The 22224-nt window shown below is 46.2% G+C and overlaps 1 long non-coding RNA gene and 1 other non-coding gene across 2 annotated transcripts; one reads left to right on the top strand and one right to left on the bottom strand.

The window, feature by feature from the left end:
• The first annotated feature begins 788 nt into the window (after positions 1–788).
• On the top strand, positions 789–11111 carry LOC129667688 (uncharacterized). The gene is made up of 3 exons (XR_008718795.1): positions 789–983; positions 3028–5324; positions 7024–11111. It is a non-coding gene; the product is annotated as an uncharacterized LOC129667688 (long non-coding RNA).
• Positions 5865–5972, bottom strand: LOC129668559 (U6 spliceosomal RNA). Its single transcript, XR_008718935.1, has one exon. It is a non-coding gene; the product is annotated as a U6 spliceosomal RNA (small nuclear RNA).
• Positions 11112–22224: the final 11113 nt, after the last annotated feature.

The following is a 22224-nucleotide window of genomic DNA, read 5'->3' as shown; positions in this document are numbered from 1 at the left end:
TGAATGCGAGTTAACAAGTACAGGGTTGCCTTGTAGGGAGATACAAATAGTCTAGAATCGATTGTGTGTGTGCGGGGGGGGGTTGATTTTACAACTCTGTGGTGATACTAAAAGCCATTAAATGTTTTACTTAAAATGGGAGGGGGTCGTCTATGTCTTGATCTAATTGTAACAAAAAAAAATGGTGGCTGTTAGGTTGCAGAAAATATAAGAATAGCACAATGGCAGTGCAGGAGGTTAAAAGAGAGATTGAGTCTGTTAGAGAAGGATCTAGAATGTTTTTGGAGTGAAAGCTATGGGCCTAGGGGGGAAAATGGCTGCAGAGATAAACAGGCACGGGCGTGGGAAAGGCACTCAGTCTACGGAGGCAGCCGCTTATGCAAAGGCTGGGGAGGTGGACGGTCTAACTGAAGCACAGTGGAAGCTATAGAAAGCAGCAGGGTAGGAGCAAAGTGCTAAAAGGCGGGCCAGCACATGGAGGTGGGCTGCCGGAATGCGGTTCTTTGAACGCGGAATGGGAAACCTTGCAAGTTCTCCCAAATGCCCATCTTAGAAACTCTGCCAACTCCGCCCACAGTGGAGGCCTTACCAAGGCACCTTCTAGCTCCAGGGCTCCGCAGCCGACCTGACTGCCGCTAAAATCCCCTGTGGAACTTAAAGCCAGATGACCAAAAGGTTACAAGAGCAAAGGGCACTGACCCCGGAAACACTGTATTTAACCAGAGGCTGGGAAGAGCTGGCGTTTCTGACAGGAAGCCAAGAAATTCCAGAAGCCCCATCTGCAGGGCCAGGAAGCAGACAGAAAGAACTCAGCACCAAGCCACACCGGAAGAGCCGGTCGCCCTGCTGCTCCAGGGGAATTGAAAACCGACAGGAAAATACCACAAGGAGGAAAACTGCCTGCCCAGGGAGTGGAGATGTGCCAGGGAAGGGTAACGTCCCAGGAGAGGAGCCCGCCAAACCAAACAGCGGCTCAGAATCCTGTAAGTTCACCTGAAATCCTTGCACGTGGAGGCTGAGGCAGGAGAGTCGGGAGTTCTAAGCCAGCCCGGGCTGCAGAGAGATCAACTTAAAGCTTGTCTAGACAGCGTGATGGATGAAAGATAAATCCTACGGCTCGTTAGCTAAACACCAAGTCTGCCTGTTGTGAAGCAAGCAGCCTGAGGCTGGACCATGAAATGTGAGGGAAAGGGAACAGGAGAGGGAGATGGGGAGAAGTGGGAGTGAGGGTGGGGGGATGGGCAGAGGACAGGACACACAAAGTAGGCCCAGCTCAGATTTCACAGACCTACCTGCCCATAGCAGTCCAGCCCTCGGGACCTGGGCTGTGAGTAGTTACTGTGGACAATTCATGGATCCTGATTCTAGGAAGAGGATTCTGGGTGGCTCAGCTGAGGAGGAGTCAGGCAGGGGGATAGTCGAGGGCTGCACCCCAGCCATATGCCACCAACTGGGCTTATCTGTCTTTAGTCAAGGGGCCTCTACACTAATAAACTGAGACGAAAATGTTGCTGGTGCTACCCACGCCCGCCGCCGTGGGCTCCTCTGCCTTTTGATCATTTACTCATTCGAGTAAAATGAGCAGGATAATCCACTGTCATCATTTCTAAAAGCTCTGACCGGCTCCCTAAATGTACAGAGAACGAACCGTGAACACCCGTGCTCAGGCCTGGACACTCATTTTCAGTAACAGTGGTTGTGCCACACAAGGCAGGGCATGGTGGCAAGGAGTAAATAAATAAACAAACCCTGAGCCTTGTAGGTAAAACCAGCCAGGTGATGGTGGCGCTCGCCTTTAATGCCAGCCCTTGGGAAGCAGAGGCAGGCGGAGGTCAAAGCCAGCCTGATCTACAAAGTGAGTTCCAGGACAGCCAAGGCTACATAGAGGAACTCCAGCTCTGGGGGGAAAAAGCCAATCAAAGCATTTTCATCTGGATGTGAACCCATTCCGTGCTATGAAAGCTTGGCAGCCCTCAGCCTCCCGCTGTGCCTGTTAGCTGGAGATGCCTTGCTGCCAGATGCCATGCTGTGTCTGGCTTCTCCCAAGCAAAACTAGAAACCCCGTCCATCTGATTTCTGCCTCTCTCCTCTTAAAGAGCGGTCCAGCAAGAGCCTGGGTGATAGCAGGGGTCAGGGTCTTCTGCTTTCTTCCTCACTGCCAGAAGAGGCTGTACCTTGCCTCCTTCCTGGACTCTCAGCTCTGCTCTTCTCAACCCAGGGGCTGGAACCCCCTGGGCTCCAGCCCAAGCCATAAGGGTAAGGCAGGCTAGTGCAAAGAGTCTTAGGCTGGAAGGGATCTAGGATTTTAAGTAATATGAAAATGCGAAGCAGAGCTGGCCATAGGCCGGAGATAGAAAGGACAATGATTTTTCTTCCTCAGGGATTCCAATTCTGCAGGACCAGTTCAGAAGCCTGGATGCTAGAAAGCATCCTGGGCCACTCTTGAGAAGCTCTGAGAGAGTGTCAGCGCTCTAGGAACGCAGCCACCCTCCCCACCACAGAGGGCACCCTCACTCACCTCCACTGTGTATGCTGCCCAAAGCTACCACGTGCCCATAGTTCAAAGTGATATGCCAATACTGCTCCCTTCTTCCCACACAACCCGAGGCAATCTTTCTCTCATGTCACTGTGTCCCAGTCTGGTCTCAAACTCTCAGTCCTCCTGGCTCAGCCTCCTGAGAGCCACCACAAACAGCTCCTTCTCTTTTTAAAATCACAGAGCATTTGCTGGACCGTTTGCCCTGGCCCTATATCTCCACCCATCAAAACCCTTCCTCCCCTTCAGGGCTCACAGGCTGTGCGCACCACAAAGCCTTCTCTCTGTTTTTAGAAAACGGGGACTCCTCCGTCCTCCGAACTCTGATAAGTGTCATCTCTACATCATCCCGTTAGACTTCGTATACTTCAGGCCGAGGTTATTTGAATGCGTATGTGTTCCCTTAGAGTGGGCTCCTGGGCGGCAGAGCCATGCCACCACCTTTGGTCATCCATGTTATAACCGGAGCTAACCCACTATCCTCCCTGCAGGACTCGGAGGTGCGAGAAATCAAGGTGCCTCTCCGGTGATTTCCACGTGGACTTCGCATACCTTCTTCTGGCAGCAATGTCATTGTTCAGGGTTCACTCTCAGCCCATACACAAAAGCCAGATCTCGGAAACAGCAGCCACCACGCGGCAGGCGATACTTATAAATGAAGAGCAGTAAGCTCATGGCGCTAGTGACACGGAACCCTTAGATCCATCTATACCAGAAATGTCACCCACTCTGCATCCCATTGCCCATCCCAAATAGTCAAAAGAATGCTGCCCCGTGACCCGCCTGACATTTCAACTAACTGTGACACAAGTGAGCGCCATAAAAGAGTTAGAAGAATTAGACAGTGCTACAGACTTGCATGGTGGACAAGCTGGTATTCCTAAGAAGTCAGGACTAGAACACCACAGAATTTTAGTAAACAAAAATGTCACAAATTCTACAGCGTCCCTGAATGGTGGCCTGATAAGTAAACAGAGAGGCCACCAAAGCATGATGCTCAGAAGTTGGCGCTGTCCACCTGAGCTCAGGTAAGAATAAGCTCTCTGGGTTCTGAGTCATCAATTTCCAGCAGATATCTACCTGCTGCAGTTCATATGCCAGCCATAGCCATGCCTTTCCTAGTTCAAGGCCAACAAGTCCCTGTTACCGTTTCCCCTTAAAGTTGCATCTAAGGAGAAATACATTTCTTCCATCAATCTCAGAGTGGCATGAAAGTTCATTCTCGTTGCAAACAAATAATGTGCTCCTCTGATTTTATACACCAGGTCATAATTTGGGCTAGTTTGAGCTTTTCTCCTCGTGGCATAAGGATAAAATCAGATAGGTCAGATCCCAGCTAATGCCAGGTTCGTACTGTGAGCCCTTCATGCTGCGGTGGCTATAATCTATTTTTAACTCTGCATTTATAATATAATACTGCATGTATGTTTGTTTGATCGAGCCAAACCCGTAACTGTTATCAAAAATGTACAGGCAAAGGCAGGACGGCCAGCATCCTATCACAAGGCCCTGATCTCGAGACAGACTCTCCCTCACCATACGTCAGCCAAGAGCTTCAGGGGATCATCGGTGGGAATCCAGGATGCTTTAATGATTGAGCTTAGAAATGTGTCTTCATTGGTGAATCAGGAGGTTTCAGGGTGGGGGGGGAGGATAGTGTAGTGTGTAACATGCTGGCCCCCAAGACTTAAGTTTGAGCCCCAGAATTCATGGGAAAAAACAAGGTATAGTGTCACATGATTGTCATCCCAGACCTGGGTAGGCAGAAACAGGTGGACCTCTGGCCAGCAAGCCTAGCTTATTTGGCAAGCTCCAGAGCAGTGAGAGACCCGTCTCAGAAGATACAATGAGGCTGGGCAGGGGGGGGTGTGCATGCCTTTTTAAAAAGGCTTATTTTTTTTATTTTATGTGCATTGGGTGTTTTACCTGCATATATGTCTGTGTGAGGGTGTCAGATCTCCTGGCACTGGAGTGAAAATCTGTTGTGAGCCACCATGTGGGTGCTGGGAATTGAACCCAGGTCCTCTAGAAGAACAGCCAGTGCTCTTAACCACTGTGCTATCTCTCCAGGTGGCACAAGCTTTTAATACAAGCACTAAGAAGGCAGAGGCTGGCATATTTCTGAGTTTGAGGCTGGCCTGGTCTACAGAGTGAGGTTCAGGACAGCCAGAGCTACATAGAGAAACTCTGTCTCAAACAAAACAAAACAAAACATAAACGGGTTGGAAAGATGGCTCTGCCTTTAAGAGAACTAGCTTCTCTTCCAGGGGTCCTGAGTTCAATTCCCAGCAGCCAAATGGTGGCTCTCAACCATTTATACAGGGATCTGATGCCTCTTCTGGCATGTAGGTGTACATACAGATAGAGTACTCATCTACATTAAACAAACAAATCTTTAAAAACAACCCCCCCCCAAAAAAAAAAAAAAACCAACCAGCAGCTGAGGAACAACACCTAGGATTAATTTTTGCCTTATACACAGGTTAAACACACACACACACACACACACACACACACATTGACTGCTGTGTGTGGCTGCCCGGGCCCCTCCTCTGCCGGATTGCCGGGAACCCATCTGGAAAGCAAACACTGCCAAGCTTTCTGAAGGGCATCGCAGAGGAAGCAGATGTTCCAGTTGAGTCCTGGTTCATGTCCTTTCCTGGTGGAGCCCCTCTTGGCTCACGTCTCTGCCTGGTGCTTGCTGGGGAACCAAGTTTCAACAGAGCAGCAACCTCTGGCTCTACACGGCAGCTGTGGGACGCCTTCGGCAGAATCTGGAGGCTTTCAGGTAGAATGGGATTGAACGCTCCAAAACATGCAGCTTTTCAGCCCTTAGGATGAGAAAACCCCACCCTAGCTGCTTGCAGAGAGCAGAAGATGAGCTGCATTCTGCTCTGCCTGCTGGTCCAGGAAGCTGCTAGCCATGGGGGCAGCAGACTGCACCTCGCTGCTCACACACAACTTTTTCAGCATGCCCTGAGGCCAACCCTTAACTCTTAGGGATAGAAACTGTGTCGGGAGTTGGGGTAGGGGCAGGCAGATGATGGTCATGGCAAAAAAGAATGGACTTCATGATGGGGTGTCTTTTTTAAAGTCAAGACATTTCATGGTCAATTTTAAGCATATTCCCAAAAGACATTTGAAGTGTGTTTATAGCTACATCTGTTAACTGCCTAATAACTGACCCAGAAAAACTCTAGCAGTACCTAAAAATTTCAACATTTTCATAATTATGGCAATTCTCAATTGGGGGGGAGCACATAAGATAGAAGACACGATTAAAAAAAAAAACTAACCTGTAGCTGTTTTTAAAAGGTACAAATCTTAAAAAGAAATGGAACACCTCACGAATTTGCATGACATCCTTGCTCACGGTCCATGCTAGTCATGGTATCATTCAAATTTTAGTGTGTGTCTTACTGTGGACTCAACAGACTACGGCTTAAGAAACCTGACGGGCTCCACACACTTGGCAAAGCAGGAGTTAGTCCTGTCTGATTTGTCTCTGTCTTGTATTTTTTTTTCTTCTTTTAACTTCATTTTTTTATTATTATTATTTAAAAAATCAAGAGAGGCTCTCACAGAACCCAGATTTGCCTCAAACTTCCTATGTACCCAGGAGTGACCTTGAGCTTTTGATCAGCCTGTCTCCCCCTCCCAAGTGCTGGGATTACAGCTAGGCTCAGCTTCTTCCTCTCTGTTTTGAAGAATTTAACATTAGATTTTGATTTTTGAGGGGTATAAAATATATCATATTAAATGAATCTTTAAAAATGTGAAGAAAAAGAAATCTTCAGTGGCTTCTACTAACATATCCTCTGGTTAAAGATAACTTGTACATAAAATCAACAGATAGGTAATTTATGCATGTAAAATGAATGTTTTATTTGCATGTCTTAGTTCCTTTTCTACTACTGTGAATAGACACCGTGATCAAGGCAGGATATAAAAGAAGTCATTTAATTTGGGGCTCATGGTTCCAGAGGGTTGTAGAGTCCACGACCAACATGGCAGGGGCATGGCAGCAGACAGGCAAGTCATGGCACTAGAGTGGCAGCTGAAAACTTACATTTGACCACAAGCACAGGGCAGGGACGTGGGGAAGCATGAACTAATTAGGAAAGGCATAGGCTTCTTAACCTTCAAAGCCCACCCCCAGTGACATACCTCATCCAACAAGGCCACACCTCCACATCCTTCCCACACAGTTCCACAAACAGAGTACCAAGCATTTAAACATATAAGCCATTCTCACTCAAGACACCACTGTATAATAAATCACATTTTAAGGGAATGTATGCGTGCATGTATATATGTGGGTATGTGTGTCTGTATCAGATAGGTTTGTCTATTTTATACATCTGGCATTCTATGGAAACTACCTAACTTCTACTGTCTGGTACCTGTTTTCCTCAATGATGCTTTATGAACATGTTCTTTTCAATGTAAACTTTTTTTTTCTTTTTCTTTTCTTTTTCTTTATGTAGTCCTGGCTGTCCTGGAAATCACTTTGTAGACCACACTGTTCTTGCACTCACAGAGATCTGCCTGCTTGGCCCCCTGAGTTTTAGGATTACCAACATGCACGACCGCCCTCTGGCAATTGATTTTGAGGTAAGGCAAATTTGCATTGTTTTTCATTATTATAAATGGCAAGAAGATAAAATCTGTCTGCATAATTCTTTGTGTAAATATAAGATTGCATCAGAATAAGTTCTTACAAGTACAGTTACTTCACTAAACAGGGTGAACATTTTAAGGCTTTTGCTATTTGTTGCCAAACTTTGCTGGAAAGCTTGCGTCAATGTATCATATCCTCTCCCCCAAAGTTCACGACAATGCTGTTTTGACTACCCTGTCAAATAACAGGTTATTCTTTAAACACACATTAGTTAACTCGATGGGCTGAGTGACACATTGTTACCCTTGCTCCACTGCCACTCAAGTTACATACCAGAAATGAGACTGGCTGTCATGCCATTGAGATTTTTCTGGGGCTGAAAACCAAAATGAAATTAAACTAGAGAACTACATTCTTTAGTACTGCAGATCTGTATACACACACACACACACACACACACACACACATACAAACACACACACATATATATCCTCAACCTAAAATTGTATTTGCCAGAAGGCAGTGTGAGGAGATGGTATCTTTGTGAATGTGATTAAACCATGGGATCTTTGCCCTACTTACTGGCCTTAGTGTCCCTTTGAAATATGCCCAGGCAAACTTACTCACCCTTCTACTATGTGAGGACACAGATAGATGATGTCATCTGTGAACTAGTCAGCAGGTCCTCACAGAGTGAGATTTTATAAAAGAGGCAGCTGCATGCTCAGCTTCCAATGCGCCCAAAGCCAAGGTTCTTGGTGGTCACCTGACAGTCTCTAGAGTCACCTAGGAAACACAGGTTCTGGGTATGCCTGTGAGGGATTTTCTAGCTGAGAGTGAGGTGGGCAGACGCACCCTGACTGTGGGCAGCACTATTCCTTGGATTCCGGTCTTAGACTGAATAAAAAGGATAAAACCAGCATTCATCACTCCCAGCTTCCTGATTGTTGATGCCTCTGGAACTATGGGAAATAACTTTTTGTCGTTTATGAGCCAAGACAGGAAGACTAAAAGCTTCCACTAAAAGCTCAGGCTGCAATGTCTGTTTGTGCTGTTTGTGTGTCTTTGTTCTCTTCACACCCTGTCTTGCTTCACTCATTTTGGAGTCTCCAATTTCATTTGCAGTAAACTGGGAACCACTCAAGCCGTAGTTCATGACAGCTTTGCTTTTCATCCGCTGTTGTGTTTTCTATCACCTAGTCTGTCCTGGCTGGCTACATCAGACCAAACTAGAACACAGCATATTAACCCAAGGCGAGCCAGTCCGTGATTGACCTGGGACACGAATTCTCTGTTGGCTTGAAAAATGGCTTTCCTGACCTAATTTTCAAATCCTGGCTGATAAGTACGCTTACAGAGCAGTAGGCTCAGAGCTTTCAGATGATAAAAAGCGTGTAAAGGCTGATTAAAGAATCGATTCTTTGGCTTCTTCTGGTCATGGCCCTTGACTCAGCACACAGAATATTGATTCAGGAATTGGATAGACCTATACACCCATCGGTTTTGTGAATCAGGTGTGCCTTAACTACTTTTCCTGTTGCTGTGGTAAAATGCTCAGACAGAAGCGACTTTAAGGAAGAAAGCACAGGTTTCACATGGTGGGAAGGACACGGAAGCAGAGCCTTGAAGAGACTGGTCATGTGACATCATCAGTCAGGAAGCAGAGGCGGTGAATGCAGGGACCCCGCTCATTTTCTACTTCTTATTTAGTCTAAGACCCCAACGCACAGAAAGGACCCACCCACGGTTACCATGGTTCCTCCTGCCTCCATTAGTCTAATCTAGAACATCTCTCACAGACAAGGGGAGAGGCTGTCTCCTGTAGGTGATCCTAGAGCCTGTCAGGTTGACAATATTAACCATCACGAACTGCATCTTTGCATTAGGTGTGTCAGGAAGGCAATCAATCAGCTGCCTGTACGGTAAAGGCTCTGGGAGATCCCAGGCCTGTGATTCTCAGACTTAGATGAGTGGTCCAGTTGTCTGGATCACCGCAGATCACAGATGTGGCCTACGGCCCAGTATCACCATTTCAGCTCCCGACAACTGTCATGTCTGCTCAGCCTGGAGAAGAGGCGAGCTGAGATGCTTTCATGCTTGTTTTGATTCCCTTCCTGTCGAAGGACGAGGTTCTTTTTATGAAAAATAAGTGGTGGTGCGAGGGAATTTCTAGAAAGTGTGAGTCTCTCGAGACAGGAGATGCAGTGCAGCAGGACACTTAGGGGACAGGACTGGGACTCGAGGGCCAGCTTTCAAGGTTGATTCAAACTCCTTCAAGGGGGTCTTGCCAGCCTGATTTTGCCACTGCGCATTACTGAAGGGCTGGCTGCAGCAGCTGTGGCAACCACAGGACACTGTGAGTGACTGTCACCTGCAAGGAGGCCTCCCTATTGGCAAAGATAACAAACTGCAGCTTGGAGGTGTTGAGTTCCTGGGATCTCCCTGTTAGCCTTCCGCCAGCCTGAGATCAGGGTACCCACTTCCAGCAGGGTGCTCATCCTTCCCGTCAGGTTCTGCCACCTGTTTTCCCAGAAGGCCCTGGTGCAGTTTGCCGCTTTCCTTCCCGACAAGAACCTGGCCATCTGTGCCAGCTTCCTCAAGAGAAGAGGAATTTGTTGTTTCTCCGGGGAGAGAGTGTGCTTTTGTCATTCTCAGAATCCACGTGGAACAAAATGGGTTGTGATAATGCCTGCATCAGCACTCCGGAAGCGGAGGCAGGAGGATGAGGAGTTGGAAGCCAGCCTGGGCTACATCTCAAAAGGGAAAAAGAAAGAATGCGCAACAACCTTCTACCTCCTGGCTTCTCTCAATCCACTCACCGCCTTTTGGGTCTAGACCTACATGTTTTAAGAGATAAGTATCCGTTTGTGGTTGTTCATTTGTTTCTGGCCAGCAGACAGACAACAGGGGGGTATGGCTTGGCAGCAGCTCCTGAGGTTCAGGGTTAGAGGAGGAATGTTATCTAAGGAAACAAAAGACACCAAACGGAGAGGGACAGTCTTAACGGAAGTCTAATGCAGAAGAGCATCAGGTCCCTGACCCTGAGGAAAACACACAGCAGAACAAAGAGGCCAGGGGACAAGAATAAGTGTAGAACATGGAGCCTGAGCTAAAGGTCAGAGGTTGAGAGGGAAGGGCACCAAGTTGTGTTTCCTATTGTTTTTCCCTAATAAATTTAAAAATTGCTATGGAATTGGGGTGTGGTATTTCAAGCCTCTAATCCCAGCACTCAGGATGCTGAGGCAAGAAGAATTATGAGGAGTGCAAGTCCAGCCTGGGCTATGGTACAGAATGAATTCCAGGTCAGCCTGGGCTACAGAGGGAGACCCAGCCTCAAAAAAGAAAAGAAAAAAAAATCTTATAATAATAAATGCTATGTTTATTTAACGGATATCAAGGAGCAGTAAGTAGTTTATTTATTTTATTTTTGCCTTTTGGTTTTTTGAGATGGTTTCCCTGTGTAGCCTTGGCTGTCCTGGACTCAAAAATTTGTAGACCAGGCTGGCCTCAAACTCATAGAGATCCACCTGCCTCTGCCTCCCGGAGCTCTGGGATAACAGGCGTGCACCACTGAACCTGGCTGAAGTAAGTGATCATTCACATTGGATAACTTAGCATGGAAACTTCTAGGTGATCCTAAGGAGGGAAAACCTGGGGCAAAGCAAACTGATAACCATGGATTTTTGTGCCCCTTGATTTTTATGCACAGAACTAGACAGACTCACAGCCACCATGGAGCCTCCTTTGAATCTCATGGGACTTTTCTTTCTTTCTTTTTTTCTTTTGCATGTTTCCTTTCTATCTGGAAATATCCAGTCTTACAGACAAGTGACAGGAGAAGCTTTTCTCTATGTTAGCTTCCCCAGATGCCCTCACTGCATGTGTTTACCGATTTGTCTCTCTCCCCTGGGCTGCTTGAATGTACCTCGTAGACACAAAGTGAGAGCACACATTCCAGGTATAGCTTACAAAGCAAGGGTTTCACTCTCGTCAAACGAGGGAGAATTACCAAAATCAAGAAACGAGCACAAACTGACTGGTCTGTGTTACTCTACAGCTCTCAAAGTTTAGCCCTAGTCCCTCTGATGTCCTCTGGAGCATTCTGTGGGAGGCAGGGCAGGGCTCCAGACCCCGGATGTGCAGTCATTGGCTGGGAGTGCATGGTGTGAGTGCTGAGTGGGTTGGGACAGCTGACGCTGTCAGCCATGGAGCCAAGATGCCTAACTCGTGCATTTCCAGGATCGTCTCATGCCACCTTCTTGTGACCAAACAAGAACAGGAAAGAGAGTTGCAAGGGGGCTGGAGAGATGTTCATCAAATGCCCCTCTTGGAGATGACCCAGGTTCAATTCCTGGCACCCACAAGGTGGATCACAACTGGCTGTAACTCCAGCACTAAAGAATCCAGCACCCTGGCTGGAAAGATGGCTCAGAGGTTAAGAGCACTGGCTGCTCTTTCAGAGGTCCTAAGTTCAATTCCAAGCAACCACATGGTGGCTCACAACCATCTAAAAAATGAGACCTGGTGCCCTCCTCTGGTGTGAGGTATACATGCAGATAGAACATTACATACATAATAAACAAATAAATCTTAAAAAAAAGAGAATCCAGCACCCTCATCTTGGCTGTCAGGCTCTGAATGCTATGGTAATACGGTTTAACATACATATAGACAGAAACACATTAAAAGAACACTTCAAAAAAGAAAAGTTGCAGAGGTCCACCCAGAGCAAGGTAGACTTCTGGGCCAGCCAGCACCATCTGACCTCCCAGCCTCCTGGAAGGTAAGAAATGCAAACCTCTGTTTATCCAAGCCACTGGAAGCTGGGTTTCCTGTTAACTGTAGCCAGAAACTTTTCTGGCTTAACCTTCTAAATGCAGAAATGCCAGATCTTGGCACCCATGTTTGGGTGTGCCCACACAGACACCAAAACAAAAACAAAAAGAAAGAAATGAGTCTCCCTTTTCCCTTAGCAATTCATTCTATTTTTATCGCTTTAATTTATTTGGCGATTTTTAATAGACATAGCACCTCTCTGTAACAGCTCTCACAGGATCACAGAATTGTAGAACTGCAAGAAATCTGAGAAATGATCTCATCTAAACTCCCTCACACACGTGTCATTTAAAGAACTGTGTTTACACATATCAGAAGTGTATGAAGAGGGAAAGGGTGGCCTATGGAAAAGAATGCAGATATGCTTCAGTTATCTCCCATCAGACAGTCTAAGCAGGCATCCATGCCTGTTTACAATCATGAAAATAAAACTTCCCACAGTATTTTCAACAGTCACTGTCGTCGAACTGTGTGTGCACAGTATGTGAGTGTGTGAGAGAGTGTATGTTAGTGTGAGTGTGTGTTGCTGGGCATCTCTTCTAGAGCTTCGTACGTTAAGGCAAACACTATCATTAAGCTCCACTCTCAGCTTGTCTTTCTTTCAGGCAAAACAAAAAGAGACTTTAGCAAAATTTACACCTTTTTTTTTTTTTTTTTTTTTTTTAGAACTTCCCACTGGAGTGGGAAGAAGCATTTTTTTAATTAATTTTTTTTAATTTTATATTCATTGGTGTTTTATATTCATTGGTCTGTATGTCTATGTGAGGTTGTCAGATTTCCTGGAACTGGAGTTGCAGACAGTTGTGAGCTGCTATGTGGGTTCTGGGACTTGAACCTAGGTCCTCTGGAAGAGCAGCCAGTGTTCTTAACCCAAGAAGCATGTTCTTTAGTATCAGCCTCAGTCTGTTTTATTAAAGACCCCATCCTCTGCTAAGAGTGGGAGCTCATGGTTTGCCCTCTTGTTTGCTCTTTGGTTTTTTTGTTTGTTTCTTTCTTTCTTTGATTTTTTTTTTTCTTTTATCCTTTGACTCATTCTTTCTTTGAACCTTTCCTTCTTTGCAGTGATAAGGATTAAACCTCAGGCCCCTCACGTTCCTGCCTTCTACCCCTGAGCTGTAGCTCAGTTCATATTTGTCCTTTCTTTGCCTTAGTTTCCCCAACTGCAGAGCAGGAGTGCCGGGGCTGGTGAAGGCACACATCTGCAATCTGAGCATTTGGGAAGTGGAGGCAAGAGGGTAGGAGTTCTGGGTCGTCCTTGGCTACATGGTGAAACTGAGCACAGCCTGGAGTATGGGATGCCATCTTTTAAAAAACAAACAAGTAAAGCTAGGTGTGGTGGTGCGCATCTTTAGAACTACCTAGCACTTGGGAGGTAGACGCAGAGGCAGTCTCATTTCCATAGTGGATCCTGGGATAGCTAGGACTATGTAGAGAGACCCTGTTTCAAAACAAACAAACAAACAAACAAACAAACAAACAAAAAGTACAAATAAAATAAGTGTTTATAGGAGTCCCCGCTTCCTAACGGACTTGTGACACCATGGAGATACTTGCCTTATTTCTGCTATTACAGTGTCACTGCTATATGCACAGTGGGTCCTGTGCATGGGCTACACCATATGAAGAAATGTGAACTGTAGCTTAAACTATATTTGTGGGCCTTGGGTACTCAAGGGTTAATGAACTTTGCACTCCACTTTTCCCTGAGTCTGACTGGGGCGCCAGCCTGCATGCCTTTCCATTACGGGCAGGATTCTCAGCCTCAGATCTTTGGAGACCTTTGAACCCAAAATTGCAACAAAGGGAGGGTAATTTACCCAAAGGCTTGATTCATGCTGCCACAGAAACTGCTCCTTCCTCCAGCTTTCTGTGTTTGGAGTTCCTGTTTCTCAGCAGATTCTGCTCTCGGGAGCAGCTCACACTCCCAAACCAGGGCCCACCAAGCTCTGAGAAGCCGCTCTTGTCATGTATGCAGAGCTGGTCCCTACAGCTCATGTGAACAGGAGGAAGTACTGTATACCTTAAAAGGGAAAGCTCTTTTGGGTCTGTGCCTAGCCGAGTTGTTTCATGCCAGAAGGCAACAGAAGTGAATTCCAGCTGTCCAAGAGCCCAGAAAATTCTATCACCTTGGAGCTGTTCTTGAAGGGTTTATTCCAGAGTCAGGAGGGATAGCTCAATGGTGGAGCACATGCTTAGTAAGCACGAGACGGAGGTTCCATCCCTAGTCCTGTGAATGAATGGGTAAACGAATGCTAAACTAAGTAACTCCAAGGAACACTTGGCAAACAGTGGAAAAGTTATTGGGTGGCTAGCCAGGTCAACACTAAAAAAATGAATAAAGACAACCTCCCAATCATGCTAGCTCCCAAAGTTAGTATGAATGGTCAACTTTATACAAACTAGAGCTACCTGGAAGGGAAGAGGAAGCCTTAGTGTAGGAATCGTTCCCATCAGATTGGCCTGTGGCACCTTTTCTGGATGAATGTTTGATGTGAGAGATCCTGGCCTAGTGGTCACAGAGCCATCCCTGGGATGGTGGTCCTGGGTTGTATAAGAAAAGAAACTGAGCAAGACAGCAAGAAGCATTCCTCCGTGGCTTCCTCAGATCCTTCCTGGAGTTCCAGCCCTGCCCTCCATTATGGACTCTAGCCTGTAGACTACATAAACTCTTCCCCAAGTTGTTTTTGGTCAGTGTTTTACCACAGCACCAGAAAAGCAAACGAGGACCAGAGATTTAAACAGGATGTTTCCTGAAATCAAAGTTCCTTGTTTGTGTTTATTAAGTGGAAGCTAGTAATGCTCAATTCTAGATTAAATGCATTTCTCCACTATGTAAAAATATGACACAAATAATGAAAAACATGTTGCTATAATGAACATTCTTCCCTGAGGCCCACTTCCTGGCCCTTAGACGCCAAATGACAGAATGCAAATGCTAACCCAGGAGTCAGTCCATAAATTATCAGCTGTGTAATCTTAGACAAGTGACCTTCCTGCTCTTTGCTCAAATCCTTGACTTATCTTCATTGCTCAGGAGAGGGAGAAAGGGGAGCTACTCTAGCTCTTTCTAGCTTGATCTTGGAGAGAAGGGCGGCACCGGGGAATCCAGGCATCTGAAGCGTACTTTCACAAACCTCAGGATAGGCCAAAGAACCAGGGCAGACTTGGGAGAGCAGCAGGAGCCCAGCCTCCTCACAGATGGGCAGAGCCACTTCAGCTACACAACACAGTGGCTCAACATGTATGTGACGTGATATGTGCAGTTCTTGAAGGAATGCTTAAAAATCTCCATTTTTTTAACCCCAAATTAAGTGACAAGAGTCTCATAGTCATATAAAGCAAGAGAGCAGAGGTTATGTGGAAATTAAGAGCATGAGCAACACTGGCCGAAATTGTCACAGCTGACCTGCCAGAACCCTGGAAATCAACCAGAGCTGTTAAAAAAAAAAAAAAAAAAAAAAAGCTGAATTTCAATACCCACAATGAACTTTGTGACACTTTTATTTGCCCTCTTCTAGCCCTGCCTCTCTAGTTCAGTAACCTGGAGGGCAATCCTGGAGGAATCTAGCAGGCAAGCAGTCAACAGAAGGAGCAAAGTAATATTGGAACCCTTCCTCCTCCCCCTCCCCCCAAGGACACATCTCAGAGAATCATCATGGTGAACTGTGGAGTTCCCTGAAAAACTGTGCTTTAAATCCTTGTCTTTATTTGATTGACTCAGAGCAGCCTGTCCCCAGGAATGTTGTCAAAAACAATTTAGGAATTGTTGGCTGAGGCAGCTGGCTGAGGCAGCAACTACAGCCAGAAGCTGCCCAGAAAACCCAGCAGGAGAAGCTAGTAAGGGAAGGTTGGAGGAGGTCTTACTAGACTCTGTTTCTGGAAGTCTGTGCAGTGAAAGTGAGAGGCCCGTGTACATCGCCAGGCAAGGTTTAAATAAGTAGAAAGGGGTCCTGCATTTGTGGGTTGCAAGACTGAATGTTAAGACAATGTTTTCCAAGCTGTTGACAGGTTCAAGGTAACACTTTCCAAATCCCACCCCTTCATTCTTAAGTCCGTCCAACATGCATGTGGGAGTGTAGCAGACCCTGGAGAGCCAAAGCATTTGAGAGAGAAAAGTAGAACTTGAAGTGCATTCCCCAGTTTTAAATACAGTGGCCTAGAGTAATCAATTCAGTGTGATACCCACCTGGTATCACGCTTTGACAGGCCAATGGAATCCAACAGAGTCCAGAAATGAATTACTGCATTTATGTTCACTGATTTCTACAAGGATGCTGAGACAACTCCCTGGGCCTCTCCCAGAGTGTTGCTCAGACAGATCATGCCTATCATCCTACATCACAGGCCACAGGGAAGGAGTGGTCAAGGTCATCCTTGGGTACCTAGGAGTTTAAAGCCAGCCTGGGCTACATGAGAACCTATATCAAAAAATAGCCCCTCCCCCCAATTAGGCTAGAGAAATAGATCTTACAGGAGACTTGGGTTGGGCTCCTAGCACCCACATGGCACCTCCCAAGTGTCTGTAACTCCAGTTCCAGGGGATTTTTAAGCCATCTTGTGTTATCTGAAGACCCCAGGCATGCATGTAGGGCACATACATACATGCATTCAGTGACACATCATTTTCAAATCACCCAGAACGAACTGACTGCATTAGATCCCACTTGTGAAAGGATTTTTTTTTTCCCTCTTGAGAATCATAATAGAATTTGACCTGAGACTCCTCTTTATTGCAGCCAGTTATTTCTGGGTCAGAACTGAATTGGGGGTGGGGAGTCAGAAAACACTCCTCACTTAACCCTCTTGAGTAGTTATGTTCCATGGAGACCCTAAGTGTTGGGGGCTGTGGAGTCAGTTTTCAATGGTCCTAAGGGGACTGACAAGCGAGCACCGTTAGCTGTCCCTCTGCCCTTCCTGTGTAATAGGATCGGGGAAAACCCGCATGCTCAGGTCACGCTGTCACAGATTACATCTCTCGAAACCTCAGGGTGAAGCTGAACTACTCACCATCATTTTTATGAAGCATGGGGACCCGTCTGGGGCCCCGTGTCACTTCATTCCTGCCCTGACTCCCCCATTCATTCACATGTCTCTGAGAGCTTCTTATGGTTTCTCACAGTCCCTTACGAGACTCAGCCCCAGCTCTAACTTTAGGAAATAGGAAGGGGGATACAGAGGCGCCTGCCTGTGGTCCAGACACTTGGGAGGTGGGGGCAGGAGGATCAGGAACTCAGGATCATCCTGGGCTACATGAGGTCATGCCTCAAAAAGGAAACAAAGCAAAAACTTTGCTATTTTAAAAGGTATGATTCACAGTACTGTGTGATCATTGTCCCTATTTAATTCTACAACATTGTCGTCACCCCAAAACAACTGTTATATCCGTTAGCAGTCACCCCCAATTCCACTCTTCCTCCATCTCCCAACAGCACTACTCTTTGTCTTCCTGGAATTAGCCATTCCATAAAAATGAAATCACACAAAATGTGTCTTTTATGTTGAACTCTTTTCCTTTAACACAACGAATGATACTGTGATGAGTATTTGGTTACAAATCTTTTCTTTCTTTCTTTCATGACTGGGACAAAATACCTGAGAAAATGAATTAAGGAAGGGGTTTCAGCTCACCCCCATTTTATCTGGCACACGAACAGTGAAAAGAAACATGATGGATGGGAGCCCGTGGTGGGGCGGAGCGACTCACCTTCTGCCAGGCAGCTCTACCCTTCAGAGTCTTGCTGCCAGTGTGACCCTTCCTCCAGCCAGGCCCACTGCCTAGGAGCCTGCTCAGTGAAAAACCTACTGACAAAGTCAGCAACCTCATGGTCCAAACACTTCCTACAAGCGTATTTAAGAATTGCATACCTGTAAGCAATGTATTTTGATCACACCCACTCCTTTCAGGCACCCCCAGACTTCCCCCAAAACATCTCTCCCCCAACCTCATGTCCTTTTTAAAAACTTTAAATCAACTGTTGGTTCAAGTCAGTGTGGTCTCCATGTAGGTGAGAGTGGGTTCATCCATCAAGACAGGGACAAGTTAGGAGTAGCTACTTTTCCAAGAAAAGTGACTGTCCCTCTGCCAGCAGCCAGCAGTTGCCATTAGGTTCCTGAGATGGGGACGGAGGAGTCTTACTCCGTGCTAGAATATTTTAGTGGCCTGAGCTTGTACAACAGGCAGGTCACGTCCAGAAGGCAGCCTTTCCCAGCAGGCTTCCCCATCCTCCAGCTCTTCCATTCTTTTTGCCCCTTCCGCCATAACGTTCCCTGAGCTTGGTATAGGGAATATGAATGTTCTGTCTATAGGTGAGCACGTGGAGTCACCTATTCTCAATGCGTTGAACAGCTTACAAGTCTCTACACTAACTACCACCCTACCATAGCATTAACGACCATCAGTACCAAGAAGCTTCTCTCTTTACCGCTGATAGAAGCACACATCTATCGGTGTAAACGTGCACTGCCCCACCTAGGTTGCCCTGCCTGTCCCGGAACTCACTGTGCGCTAAGCAGACCAGGCCAGCCTCAGACTCAGAGATCTGCCTGACTTTGCCTCTCAAGTGCTGGGAATAAAGGTGTGCACCACTGTGCTCAGCTATAAACGTAAATATTTTGACAGCAGCTTGACGACCTGACCATTTAGGAAAACAACAACAATAGCGCTCCCGATGCCAGGGCTTTCCCAGATAAAGGTTTTGGCCATATTTACAGTAGCAGGTGTGGATTTTCTCCTGCGGTGCTGGCCTCAAATCCAACCAAGAGAGCGGATACCTATTCCCATAAACAACCTTGCCACTGTTACACCAGTTGGCACGTCTTGCCTAGTAGGCCAGTGTTCTAGCTTGCGGGATCCAGTACTGGGTGAGACCACTGATATCTTTCTCAGAGGCACCCCAAAACAGTACAGACTGCTGCCATCGCTCGTGGTTGCCCACCATAGTAGAAAGTAAGACCCTCTTGCTGAAGATACCACGTGTTGACCAGAAAACTCTCTCCCGAATGGCTAGTTCTCTCGGTTCTGAGAGATGCTGTGCAGGCAGCAAGGAGAGAGAAGAGAGTCGACAAACAAACATTCAACACCTGGCTAAGGCATTCATTCTCTCATCCGTTTTATCCCCGTACCATAACAGGCTTTATACCTGACAGGGTTGCTGGATCACATTACAACCGCATTTGACTTTAGGAGGAATTTCCCCACAGTTTTCTCTCATGGATCTTACTGGCCCCTGAGGTAGTTCAGATGGACCATTTCTTAACTGAAGCAGTCATCCTCTTGCGCTCCTGCTTGGATATTAAATCCCACGAGAACTCTTCCCTGACCTTCCATTCTAAGCCAGATGTCCTTAGGATTTGGGGCAGGCAGTGTTGTGTCACGCCTACTAGGTGCCCAGCTTACCCTCCTGCTCAGAGGGCTCTGTGGAGAGAAGGCGTTTGTGTCTTGTTCTCTAGCTCAATGGAGAACATCTGGAAGGCATCAGTGAGAAGCCGAGACTGAATGACAGCATGCATTCTCTTTGAACAGCAAAGAATTCAACTGCTAAACTGAGTTATGGAGTCAGTGGAAAAGAATGACATGTAGGATATATGTAAGCATTTATCTGTGCATATCACACATATGTATGCTGACCATTTTAGTGAGGTCTACGTATACATTTATGTATACGTACATATGTGTATCCGTATGTGTCTACTGATTGAGACAGGGTCTCGATGTTTTCTCATGGAAGCTTTATGTAGACTAGGTTGGCCTCAAACTCACAGATCTGGCTGGCTCCGCCTATGCTGGGATGCTGGGATTAAAGTCACGACCCACCAAAACTAGTGTGTGTGTGTGACTCCTTTGATCTATTAATTGTTTCTGTTATTAGAAATGAACTGAATTCCGATTTGTAATTTTGAGTTTAGTATAATTTCTCTGTAGACTCAATGTTTATAACTCCATAGACTCAAAATTTGTAAACATTTTAGTAACCGTTGCTTATATGGACACATGCAGGAAGGAATAATTTATTTGACTCATGGTTTCTGTGGTAGAGAAAGAAACTAGAGTTCAAGTGTAACCCTCAGAGATATGTCTTCCCCCAAGACCTACTTGCTTCAGTTAGGCCTTATCTAAAGTTTTCAGACATCCCCAAAATAATGCCATGATTTGGGGACAAAGTAAGTGTTCACTGTCCAAGCCCACAGGGAACAGTTCAGACTTAGCTCACCAACAGGCAGGTGCCATGTTTAGTCACATCCATCCTTTCTGCTGCTCGCTCTATTCCCCACTTCCATAATGCCCCTTTTCTTCCCTAGAAGCCTGCGTCTTCTCAAGCCATCTCCCCCGACTCCCTCCACATATGAGTAAACACACCGTTCGACTTTCCTTCCCGGGCCTGCTTAATTTCACTTAACGTAACCTCCTGCCCCACCCACCTCCGCCGAGAGACATGGGTTCATTCTTCATTAGAGGGAAATGAAGCTCCATTGTTGACACCAGCACCTAAGCTGATGCCATACCTTGGCTGTCAGCCAGTGTCACCATTCGACATACATGTGGCTGATTTCTTTTCGTGTTCCATGATGAATCTGGGGACCACCTGGTGGGGTGCGCCGTGTGAAGGTGTGTCTCCGTATATTTCGATTGTCGGTTGCTAACTGGCAGAGAGCTGAGTATTGTCCCGACCTCTGTGTTGTTAGTCTTATGTCTCATTACTGGCATCACATTTTATAAGCACTCTTCCTCCCTCACCTTTTGATTGGCTTAGTAAAGAGCTAGGCAGGAGAGGAAAGGCGGGACTTCCGGGCTGAGAAAGCAGTCACTGTGGGAAGAATCAGAAGTGGGGGATTTGCCAGTGTGACAGGGGAGGAACAGGTGCCAGGACTGAATGAGAGAGAGGTAATGGGCACAGGTGCCAGGGGCTGAGAGCGAGAGAGGTAACGACCATGTGGCGGAGCAAAGGCCAGGATTTGGCGGGTTAGAATAGCTGAATGTCTGCCCTATAGTGCCTAAACTTTTATAAATAACAAGTTTCCATGTCTTTACTCAATGCGCTGGCAGGCCCACAAAAGTCCTGACTTGGAAGTTGTCGAGATGGAAACTACATTCATACATCCAACAGCTGAGGCTCATCTTGAGATGCTCCTGCCTCAGACTACAGCTCCTGTAATTCTGCCTGGGACTTCAGGCCTGAACCACCATATCTGGCTGGTTTTCTAAATTTTAAGTGTGATCGCACAACCTTTTTAATTGCAAAAACATATGAAACACTGATGCTGATAAATGGTTTTTAAAGTCCGTATGATTAAAGTGGAGATCTCATCCAAGGTCAAACCATGTCCAATTCACATGTAGCCACTGTACTGAATGCTGCAACAGAAGACACTTTCTGCAAATTTCACCATCCCACATCCCCACTGGCCAACTGGGAGTTCTATAGAGTACTTCACAATAGTTAACAGTCGTTAAGAAAAACAGAAAAAAGTAAATATAGAGACAGAAAATGCCTATGCTTTATATTTAAATTTTCAAAATTTTTATTATGTATTTTCACATATATATATTTATTTATATTTATATGGGTATTTTCCTGCATGTATATCTGTATATCACATGCATGCTTGTATATATAATATATGTGTGTGTATGTGTGTGTGTTTTCCTGAATGTATCTCTGTGTATCACATGCATGCCTGGTACCCTTGGGGGCCAGAAGAAAACATGTGATTTCTTGGAACTGGAGTTACAGATGATTGTGAGGCACCATGTGGGTTCTGGGAAGTGAACCCTGGCCTCCAGGAAAGCAGCCAGTGCTCTTTACTGAGCCATTTCTCCAGCCCTTGCACTTTGCATTTATCTTGTGACCTTAGGACACCATGCAAGAGACGAGGACTATCACCTTTTCCCTTTGAGAGAGCCTCTTTTGGTAATTCTGCCTGTCGAAAACACAAGCCAAGAAAGAACTGCTTTAGACTCACTTTCCTAATTCCAAGAGCCTTATGTGGTTCAGTCCCCGTCTGGCCATAAGCTTTGCATAAGCAACAGTAAAGTCTCATGGCCACTTCAGTGTAATTTTACCAATTAAAAACATTTGGATTTCCATTAGAGCCTCCCTGCCAGACAGGGAGTCATCTCCCAGGGATACCTAGGGGTGAGAGAGTGGGACACCCACATGTGCCATGTGACCACAGCCCCAGCACAAGCCAAACATATCAATAGCTGCTTGTGGAGTCCAGGCTGAGAGGACAG

Source organism: Psammomys obesus, unplaced genomic scaffold (genome assembly GCF_907164565.1).
Source record: "Psammomys obesus unplaced genomic scaffold, mPsaObe1.curated_primary_1811, whole genome shotgun sequence".
NCBI classification, from domain to species: domain Eukaryota; kingdom Metazoa; phylum Chordata; class Mammalia; order Rodentia; family Muridae; genus Psammomys; species Psammomys obesus.
Note: the sequence above shows the minus strand (reverse complement) of the source record. Positions and strands in the feature narration are given on the sequence as shown.